This window comes from Myotis davidii, unplaced genomic scaffold, assembly GCF_000327345.1.
Source record: "Myotis davidii unplaced genomic scaffold, ASM32734v1 scaffold924, whole genome shotgun sequence".
NCBI lineage: Eukaryota > Metazoa > Chordata > Mammalia > Chiroptera > Vespertilionidae > Myotis > Myotis davidii.
The window spans coordinates 605,403-615,848 of record NW_006294764.1 but is presented as its reverse complement, the minus strand read 5'-3'; the positions used below and the strand labels follow the sequence as shown (position 1 = coordinate 615,848).

General features: G+C 37.1%; 1 protein-coding gene and 1 pseudogene across 5 annotated transcripts in view; one reads left to right on the top strand and one right to left on the bottom strand.

Annotated features, from left to right (window-relative positions):
• Positions 1-10,446, bottom strand: part of TESK2 (testis-specific kinase 2) — a 108,463-nt gene that overhangs the window by 76,791 nt on the left and 21,226 nt on the right. The window lies entirely within an intron of this gene.
• Positions 8,818-9,385, top strand: LOC102767040 (annotated as a pseudogene).

Here is a 10,446-nt window from a genome sequence, read left to right as displayed (position 1 = left end):
GCTGAATCCTCAGCTGCACATCTTCAGAACTGGATGTAATTCCACGTTAAAAAAAAAATCATCCTTCCACGCAGGTCTTAGAAAAATCTTTTTTTCAAGGTATCGTAAGAATCTGACCCCTAACACCTAGTGGGGAAAGGGATCAATCCCCCACTTCCACCAATAACACATTGAGATTTGGCTTCCCGGCAATTGCTGTCAGTTTGGCTCAAATAAACTCATAAAAATCCTTACAGGTTTGGATGTTTCTTACGTTGACAGGTTTGTACTAGCGCCCAGTATTATTTTTTTTCTACTTTTTTCTTTTTTTAAATAAAAACCCGTCTGTGTAGCTAACTCACAGGGCAGAGACCACAGCAGGGCGTTCAGTTACTCCTCACTCAGCTGGCTAATTATTCTTCTGAATTACAAAATGCCAGCAGAACGGCCTAGTTCTGGCCTCCCAGTTCCTTCGCAGGTAAGACTAGCTCTGAAATACGGACGAAAAGAAACGTACCATATCGTATGTTTTCCATCACCCATTGCAGCAATTAGTTCAACTTCGCAGAAACACTTGAAAAATACATCTTTGCGCAGTAACCCCGCACTCCCCAGGCTTTAGACATGAAGAATGTCACTTGTGCAAGTCAGAATCTGATACCAATTAAATGGTGACAGCTTTGCCAATAAACAAGAAAATGCTCTTCCATGGCTAGGAAGGGAGACTACCACAGTGACCCAGTATTATATTCTTTAGCACTTTATGCATACTTTCACACATTTAGTAGCTATGTATTAAGCAATTTTAGGCTCTTGCAAAAGGTTCAACTTTAGCAAATGCTGTGTTTTAAATACATTTCCTATCTTCCGCCCTAAGCAAAAAGCTCTTTTAGGGCAGGATTTTATTTATTTCTCTATCCCTAGCATCTAGCTCAAAGTCCTACACCTAATGAGCATTCACTAAATAAATATCAGTTGAGTAATTAAATAAATGAATAAGATAGCAAGTAGTCCCAATGTTTATTACATGCTGGAATAAAAGCAGAGAGCTATGAGATCACAAAGGGGAAGCAACCAACCCTCTTACTCTCCTCACTGCAAAATAATACACTCTAGAATCAGCTATTTGTAATATCTTTCACATGCCTTCACATGTATCATATTTACAGAAATACTTCTACATACTGAGTGAATCCAAGTTGTCCATACAACTTGTGTGCTTTCAGTTATTTTTTTTCCAGCTGGATTATCAATTCAAGTAAAGGATCTTGGGAGATATTTCTGCATAGCAATATACACACAGTAACATTTGCTACCTGATAAATTATCCCTTGATGTCACCTAGGGCTGAGCTCAGCCCACAGAAACATCTGCAAAATATTTTACTAATTAGCAGCCCAACTTTCCACATCAGCTCTAGAGGAAATATTAAATGTCCTGAACATGGCCAAAAGCTACAATCAGGCACTGTTGTGTGTGAACCTTAAGTAGACATATAAAACAGAGTCTCCTTTAAAACACATTTTTCACCCCAAAACATTGAACCTTCCATGAGAGTTTTTTCTCTGAAACCCCCTATAACTCAAAGAGTTTGCAAAACCAGATAAATGCAACAAGAAAGCCAATAGGAAATTTAGCAACAAACTGTTTTGACAGACAATAAAGATATACAACCAAGACCATTTCCAAGATGCAGAGTTCTAAGCATTGGACTGCTATCACTCTCTTTCTGCCAGCCTTTCCAATGCTAAACTCCTTGAAAAGGGGGGTGGGAAGTGAGGAAGGAAGTTCTTTTTCCTCTTTATTCTTTCTTTTGTAAATCTAATACGGTGTCAGCCCCTTGGAATTTGTGTTTGGTAGATGTGGCAGCTTCTCTGATCGTTAGGAACCTATCTATCTCTGCTGCTTGTCTCTCTTTTTCTTCTTCTCTACCCAAATAAAGGTACTTACTTCTCAAGGCTCAATCCATGCTGCCCTAGTCTTCTCTACCCATGCTCTTTCCTTGACTGTTTCTGACACTGAAAACATTTCCCTGATGGTTAAAAATATGCTCAGTTCCTACATAACACTGCTTTCATGCCAGAGTAATTCTGTACAATTAAGGATTTTCTCTATACTTATTTTTCCTTAATGGCATTCTTGATTTTGAAGGTTACCTTTATTCTCTGACTACCTGGGGTAGTTTAATTCTGAAATGGTTGATTTGATGTGAGGAGAAAGGCAAGCAGACAGACACACATACACCACCCATCTTGCTCATGATGTTTTGGAGTTGGGGGTGGTTGAGATCACTCCCAGAATTCACTATTTTGTTTCCCAAATGGCCTTGGTATAAACTGACTTCTAGTCAGAGCAACAACTGAAAACTGTATGTCAGAAATGTCTAATAGGCTTTCTGTAACCCTCATCCTCAAATAAAATATGTACTACCTCACATCATCCTCACTGTCCAATTCTTAGTCATCTACAAAAGCCTCCTTATACATCTCAAGACATAGAGCTTAACTCTTTTCTGACACAGTAGCTATTTTAAAAATGTAGGCATTAATTACATCTTGTTAGAACAGGACCACCTGGTGTTGATGAAAACACTTCTTACAGTAAGGTCTCAAAGAAGCATATAAAGATGGACAAACCCAACCATCAAGTAAAAACAGACAATTTGAGAAAAATCTATGAGTTATCTGTATAATCAGGCTGCAACATGATCACATTTAAAAGAGAAAAGATTCACTCTCTTGCAAATTTCACAAGTTACAGTTTGACAGGCTAAAAAATTATGGTCAGTTGGGACACAGATCACTGTAGTAACACTAGCATTTTGAGACCCAGGATCTTACTTCTCAAAGCAGACAAGGCTACCGAAGAACACAAAGCCTTTACCGTCCCAAGCACAAAAATAAAACATCCCAGAACAAAATAACATTCATACTGAAATGTGCCCCTTACTTTCCTTTTATACCACAACTGTTAATAATGCTACAGATTTAGAGTTTGCATGACAAACTCCATGGCACTAAATAATAAATGTATAACCATGAATGCAAATAAATCAATTTTTCAGGACCAAGCAGATGGCAGATATGTGGTTCTTTGTTTTGTAAGTTTACTATTTTCTTATAGCTTGGCATTTCCAGACATAGTGCTGTCAATTTAGGAAAATATTTCAGGGGGAAAAAGTAGGAACTTAAGTCTCTATCTTACATAATTAGTTATATACTTATCATACAAACTGAATCAGGTTAAACTCTATAAGAAAGTATTTTTGGAGCATATAGGCAGTCCCAAAAAATATAAACACACTTTGAATAATAGGAATTAATAATTAACTCTGAAATGAAAGAAACATCAATTGAACCGTATCCAGTTTGGCTCAGTGGATAGAGCGTCAGCCTGCGGATTGAAGGGTCCTGGGTTCAATTCTGGTCAAGGGCACATGCCTAGGTTGCAAGCTCAATCACTGGTCCTGGGCGGGCTCATTTGGGAGGCAACCAATCAACTTGTCTCTCTCACATCAATGTTTCTCTCTCTGTCTCTCCCTTTCCCCTCCACTCTCTCTAAAAATCAATGGAAAAATATCCTCGGGTGAGAATTAACAAATAAAACAAAAAAATAAAAAATGTCCCAGATACTGTCAAGTACAATAAATCACTGGTCTAAAAAAATGAAATATTTTGCCCAGCCGGCATGGCTCAGTGGTTGAGCATCAACCTATGAACCAGGAGGTCATGGCTCGATTCCTGGTCAGGGCATATGCCTGGGTTGCAGGCTCAATCCCCAGTGTGGGGCATGCAGGAGGCATGATTCTCTCTCATCATTGATGTTTCTATCTCTCTCTCCCTCTCCCTTCCTCTCTGAAATCAACAAAAAATATATTCAAAAATAAGTATTTATTTATTTATTTATTTTTAAAATAAAAAGCATGTTTAGCACTTCAAATCATTTCACTCTTCTCCATCCCCATTGCCACCACACTCGCTTCCACCACAAATCACATTGCCAAACTGAATCTATTCTTACCTTCTCCAATTCATTTGATAACTGTAGTCAGAGTAAACTTTTTTATTATAATGCATAACAGAACATATTAAATCCTTGTTTAAAAGCAAATCTCTTAAGATAAATTCCAAAATCCTCATTCTTGAGTACCTCATTCCAAAATCCTTATATGTACGAATACATATAAGAATCCTCCCAAGCCGAAACCGGTTTGGCTCAGTGGATAGAGCGTCGGCCTGCGGACTGAAAGGTCCCAGGTTCGATTCCGGTTAAGGGCATGTACCTGGGTTGCGGGCACATCCCCCGTGGGAGATGTGCGGGAGGCAGCTGGTCGATGTTTCTCTCTCATTGATGTTTCTAACTCTCTATCTCTCTCCCTTCCTCTCTGTAAAAAATCAATAAAAAATATATTTAAAAAAAAAAAAGAATCCTCCCAAACCAAAGATCACTCTCTTAGTTTTTTTGTACAACCCCTTTAATAATAGTCACTTCATTTTAATAAAAATTTCCTTTTTTAACATCTACAAAAGAGAACAAAGAAAAAAAATCCAATTTACAATAGCATCAAAACTTAACAGCTAATCTATAGAACTCTTAGAAGAAAACGTTGGTAAAAATCTTCATAACAATGAATTTGCCCACGATTTCATGATATGACACCAAAAACACAAACAACAACAGAAAAAAAAATAAATTGGACTTCATCAAAATTAAGAACCTCTATGCATCAAAGGATACTACATAAAGAATTTCTACAATCCTATATAATACAACCCTAATATGCAAATTGACCAAACAGTGGAACGACCAATTGCTATGATGCACACTGACCACCAGGGGGCAGACCCTCAACGCAGAAGCTGCCCCCTGGCTGTCAGCCAGAAGCCAGACTCACAGCTAACGAGCACAGTGATGGTGGCAGTGGCAGGAGCCTCTCCCGCCTCCACAGCAGCACTAAGGACCCCTCGAGGGATGTCCAACTGCAAGGGGGTGCAGATCGGGCTGAGTGACTCCCCCCAGTGCACGAATGTCGTGCACTGGGTCTCTAGTTAAAAATAAAAACAAACAATCCAATTCAAAAATAGGCAAAGAACTTGAATAGACATTTCTCAAAAGAAGATATACAAATGGCCAATAAGCAACTGAAAACATGCTCAACATCACTAGTCATTAGGGAAATGTAAATCAAAACCACAGTGAGATACTATTTCACCACTAATATGGTTATAATGACTTAATAAAGAAAAAGAGAGAAAGAAAGTAACGAGTGTTAGAGAGGTTAGAGAGAAATTAATAAGCACAGGATTTCTTTCTAAGATGATAAAAATATTCTTAAATTAGAGGGTGATAGATACAGAGACTTGTATACTAAAAATCATGGATTATATTTTTTATGACATGTGAACTATTTCTCAGAAAAATATAATGATACTTTGTTCTGGAATGCAATTCCAGGTTTTATAGTTTTCACATTACATACTAAAATACAGAGTTATCTTATGGGGTAATAAAGGGTAGTTAAGTTATCACAATATACTGGAACAATCATCTTCCTAGAAAGTCTTCTTCCAAGTGTACTACCAAATATAACAAGCACTAATGTAAAAAGAAAGTAAGAGCTTTCTACTATATTCCAACAGAAGCACTCTTAATTTGAAACATTAAACAAATGTTTGTTTGTCGGCCACTGCTACCTTGGTGCTGAACAGATCTGCCACTTACCGGAGGATGAAAGACTAGGGCCATTTGGTTTTAAGGTTTTTTCCCTTACTCTGCAAATATACACTCACGACACCTCCATTTACACACAACTCAGTTTTTCCCTAAGTAGATTTCACTAACATCCAAAATATTCCAAGTTATTTTCTTAGAAACAATGAAATTAATCTCTTTTATGGTTTTTTAAAAAATGAAAACAATTAATAATCAAAAGAAAACATATGAAGCTCACAGTTTTAAATGTATATAAATCCAACTCATTTTGTTTATAAAACTAATTTTCCCAAATTCAGTAATAGAGGTCATAAAATACTTTCAACTTCTCTAATGCTTATATTCCAGAAGTTTATAACCTTAGCACTATTGATAGTTTGGGCCAGATAATATTTTGTTGTGGAGAACTCTCCTGTGCATTGTAGAATATTTAGCAACAACTCTGGCCTCTACGCACTAGATGCCAGTAACACCCCCTACCCAATTGTGACATCCAAAAATATCTCCAGACATTGCCAAATATCCCTTGCAGGGAAAACTGCCTGTGGTTGAGAACCACTGCCCTAGTTCATCAGTCTTAATTATTTACTGACAGAGCAAATTAGCTAAACATATTTTTGTGAAATACAGTAGCTGAATATACCTAAAAGAGGAGATCTCTCTGTGTTGTTGTTTGTTTGTTTTTTAAATATATTTTATTGATTTTTTACAGAGAGGAAGGGAGAAAGACTAGAGTTAGAAACATCGATCAGCTGCCTCCTGCACATTTCCCACTGGGGATGTGCCCGCAGCCCAGGTACATGCCCTTGACCGGAATCGAACCTGGGACCTTTCAGACCGCAGGCCGACGCTCTATCCACTGAGCCAAACCGGTTTCGGCGTGTTGTTGTTTTTTAATAAATCAATACCTGGAATGATTATAAAACCAATCTTTTAAATACATTTTTAAAATATTAATATATATTCCCAAATATACAGTGTGGAAAAACAGAACTATGCTTCCAAACTAATGAATTTAGGTTTTCTTCTACACATACCTTTCCCAGAATACAAAAAAGTACCAGCTTATCTATCTCTGTCTCTCTCTTTTTCTCTTCTTATAATCAGTATTAATAATCTCTACTCATTGTCTGGCCAAGGTGGTTCAGTGGTTGAGCATCAATCTATGAACCAGGAGGTCAGGGTTCTATTCCCAGTCAGGGCACGTGCCCGGGTTGCAGGGTCAATCCCCAGTGTGGGGCATGCAGGAGACAGACGATCAATGATTCTCTCTCATCATTGATGTTTCTAGCTTTCTCTCCCTCTCCCTTCCTCTCTGAAATCAATTTAAAAATATTTCTTTAAAAAATAATAATCTCTACTCATAATAATTATGCAGGCATTGAAAGAGAACTTTATGTTCAAAACTTTGTAGAACAATGATAAATTAATTTCAATCTAAAATACATGTTACCCAATAACAATTTAATTGTTTTTGAGGTTCTAAGACATTTACAATCCATAAACATAGCCCAAGTTTAACCAACAAAATTACCAGGTTGATTAATTTAAAAATGTGTGCTACTGCCCTAACTGGTTTGGCTCAGTGGATAGAGTGTTGGCCTGCGGACTGAAAGGTCCCAGGTTCGATTCTGGTCATGGGCATGTACCTTGGTTGTGGGCACATCCCCAGTAGGAGGTGTGCAGGAGGCAGCTGATCAATGTCTCTAACTCTCTATCCCTCTCTCTTCCTCTCTGTAAAAAGTCAATAAAACATATTTTTTAAATATTTTAAAAAATAATAAATAAAATAAAATTGTGCGCTACCTCTGACAGTCACAATCTGAAGTAGCCCAAGTTCCTTCCAAACCAATTGCTCAAACAGATATTTTTACAGCTATACAACTAAATAAGGTTACTTAAGACAAAATAATGTTTAAAAATAATTTTTGGCCGAAACCGGTTTGGCTCAGTGGATAGAGCGTCGGCCTGCAGACTGAAGGGTCCCAGGTTCGATTCCGGTCAAGGGCATGTACCTTGGTTGTGGGCACATCCCCAGTGGGGAGTGTGCAGGAGGCAGCTGGTCGATGTTTCTCTCTCATCGATGTTTCTGACTCTCTATCTCTCTCCTTTCCTCTCTGTAAAAACTCAATAAAATATATTTTTTAAAAAATAATTTTTGGTAAAGAAAACAACAAATTATCCTAATTGTAATTCACGGGGCTACTGACCCACACAGTGTAAAACAAAGATCATGAGGATTTTGCAAGTTGTAGTTTTTCATCCTTCATAAAGTACAGCCTAATAGTCTTTGTTAATTATGTAAAGCCAGGTTTCAGAACTAAATAAAGAATAGTGTAAATTGAACAGGTGAATGACCAGAAGGTCCTAATTCCTAACGTGAATTATTTTGAAGAAATACAAATAAGCAGCTGCATAAATCCACATTTCTCAATGTTAAGTCATCAATCAAGCAGTCTTTCTTTTGCTAGCTAAGGCAACTAAAAGGCCTTAAGATATCTGCAAAATCTCCCACAGGAGAAGTCAAATATTTCCTTTTATTGCCATGAATATACTTTTTATTTAACCTGACCTTTAAAGCTCTGTAATCATCTGTACTTTGTAATCAAAGATAAAAACTAACCATCACCTAGCTATGCACTATAGTTAGTTATTAGACCAGAGGTTGGTTAACTTTTTCTGTAAAGGGGCTAGATAGTAAATATCTTAGGCTATGAGAGCCTATAGTCATTGTTACAACTACTCAATTATGTCATTGTAACACAGAATCAGCCACAGAACATACACTAACAAATGGGTGTGGACGTTTTCCAATAAAACCTTACCAAAAAAAGCGGCAGACTGGATTTGGTACGAGGGCTATGGTTTGCCAAACCTTGAACCAAACTATTACATGTGAGAAGAAATAAATAGACCTATTCCTCTCTTTCCCAATGATAATGTTCTGACCATAATACTAATAACTTCCTAAAATACTACAAAATACAATTAACTAGCTTTCTCCTATTTTGTAATGGACATTCACAGTGGAATAATGCTAGACTCTATTGCCTTAAATGAGGAATAAGAACCAACTATGAGAATCAAGTTCAGGATTAAGATTTGTACTATAGCCCTTGTGAAGTTGTGTGACCTCTGAAAATGGTTCACTATTCACTAGACACAGAAAACCCCACAAAATCATGCATATCAAGAGGCTCAAATCTTCGTGTTCACTTTAAGAACACTCGTGAAACTGCCCAGGCCATCAAGGGTATGCATATTCGAAAAGCCACCAAGTATCTGAAGAACATCACTTTAAAGAAGCAATGTGTGTCATTCTGTCATTACAATGGTGGAATTGGTAGGCATGCCCAGGCAAAACAGTGGGGCTGGACACAGGGTCGGTGGCCCAAAAAGAGTGCTGAATTTTTGTTGCACATGCTTAAAAATGCAGAGAGCAATGCTGAACTTAAGGGTTTAGATGTAGACTGTCTGGTCATTGAGCACATTCAGGTGAACAAAACTCCCAAGATGCGGCATAGAACCTACAGAGCTCATGGGCAGATTAAGCCATACATGAGCTCTCCCTGCCACATTGAAGTGATCCTTACTGAAAAGGAGCAGGTTGTTCCTAAACCAGAAGAGGAGGTTGCAAAGAAAAAGATTACCTCAGAAGAAACTGAAGAAACAAAAACTTATGGCCCAGGAGTAAATTTAGCATAAAATAAATCTAAATGTAAGTTAAAAAAAAAAAGATTTGTACTATAAACACTGTTCAGAAACCTGAGCCAAAAAATAAAAATAAAGGCTTTAAGTTCAGATCCAGAATCTATATGATCCCAGCAGAGGCAACTCTGAGACCATTGTATTGGGACATATCACATATCATTCACAATCTAGAACATAAGAACTCCAAGGAAAAACATTTCCCACTGATGATAGGCTTTCAATAAAAAATTATAAATCACAGGAGAAATGAAAAATGATGAAAAAGAACCAGCAGAACAAACAGCAGCAGGATCCAAACTCTAAGAGTTACAACTAATTTGAAAGGGACTTAAAACAAACAAAAAATTTTAATGGCCAAAACTTACTCATCTCTATACAAGCATATTAGAAACCTATAAGAAATATTTTTCTAGTAAAAATAATTTACCAAAATTGACTCAGAAGAAACAAAAATCTAAATAAGCCAATTACCCTAGAAGAATAGGAAAAGTTTTCAAGCAATTGGCCAAGCATTTCACAGGGGAATTCTATCAAATATTTAAGGAATAAATTATTCCAATATTATTTAAACTTTTCCAAGACACAGGGAGGTAAAAATCTTCCAAATTATTTTTATGAGGCAACATTGTCACCTCTTATTTTTATGAGGTAACATTGTTACCAAAACCTAACATGCTTACCAACAAAAGCATGAAAGAGAAAACCACACTCCACAGCATAGATGGACCTGGAGAGTATTATGTTAAGTGAAATAAGCTAGTCAGAGAAAGACAAATACCATATGATCTCACTTATATGTGAAATCTGATGAACAAAATAAACTGGCCAACAAAATAGAATCAGAGGTATGAATACATGGAACAGACTGAAAATGACAGAGGGGAGGGTTGAGGGGGGACTGAATGAAAGAAGGTGAAGGGAATTAACCAAAGAAAATATATGCATTCCCTATCCTCTCTGAAATCAATAAAAACATTTTTTAATAAAAAAATAACCCTAGTCGGTATGGTCCAGTGGATAGAGCATCAGCCTGTGGACGAAAGA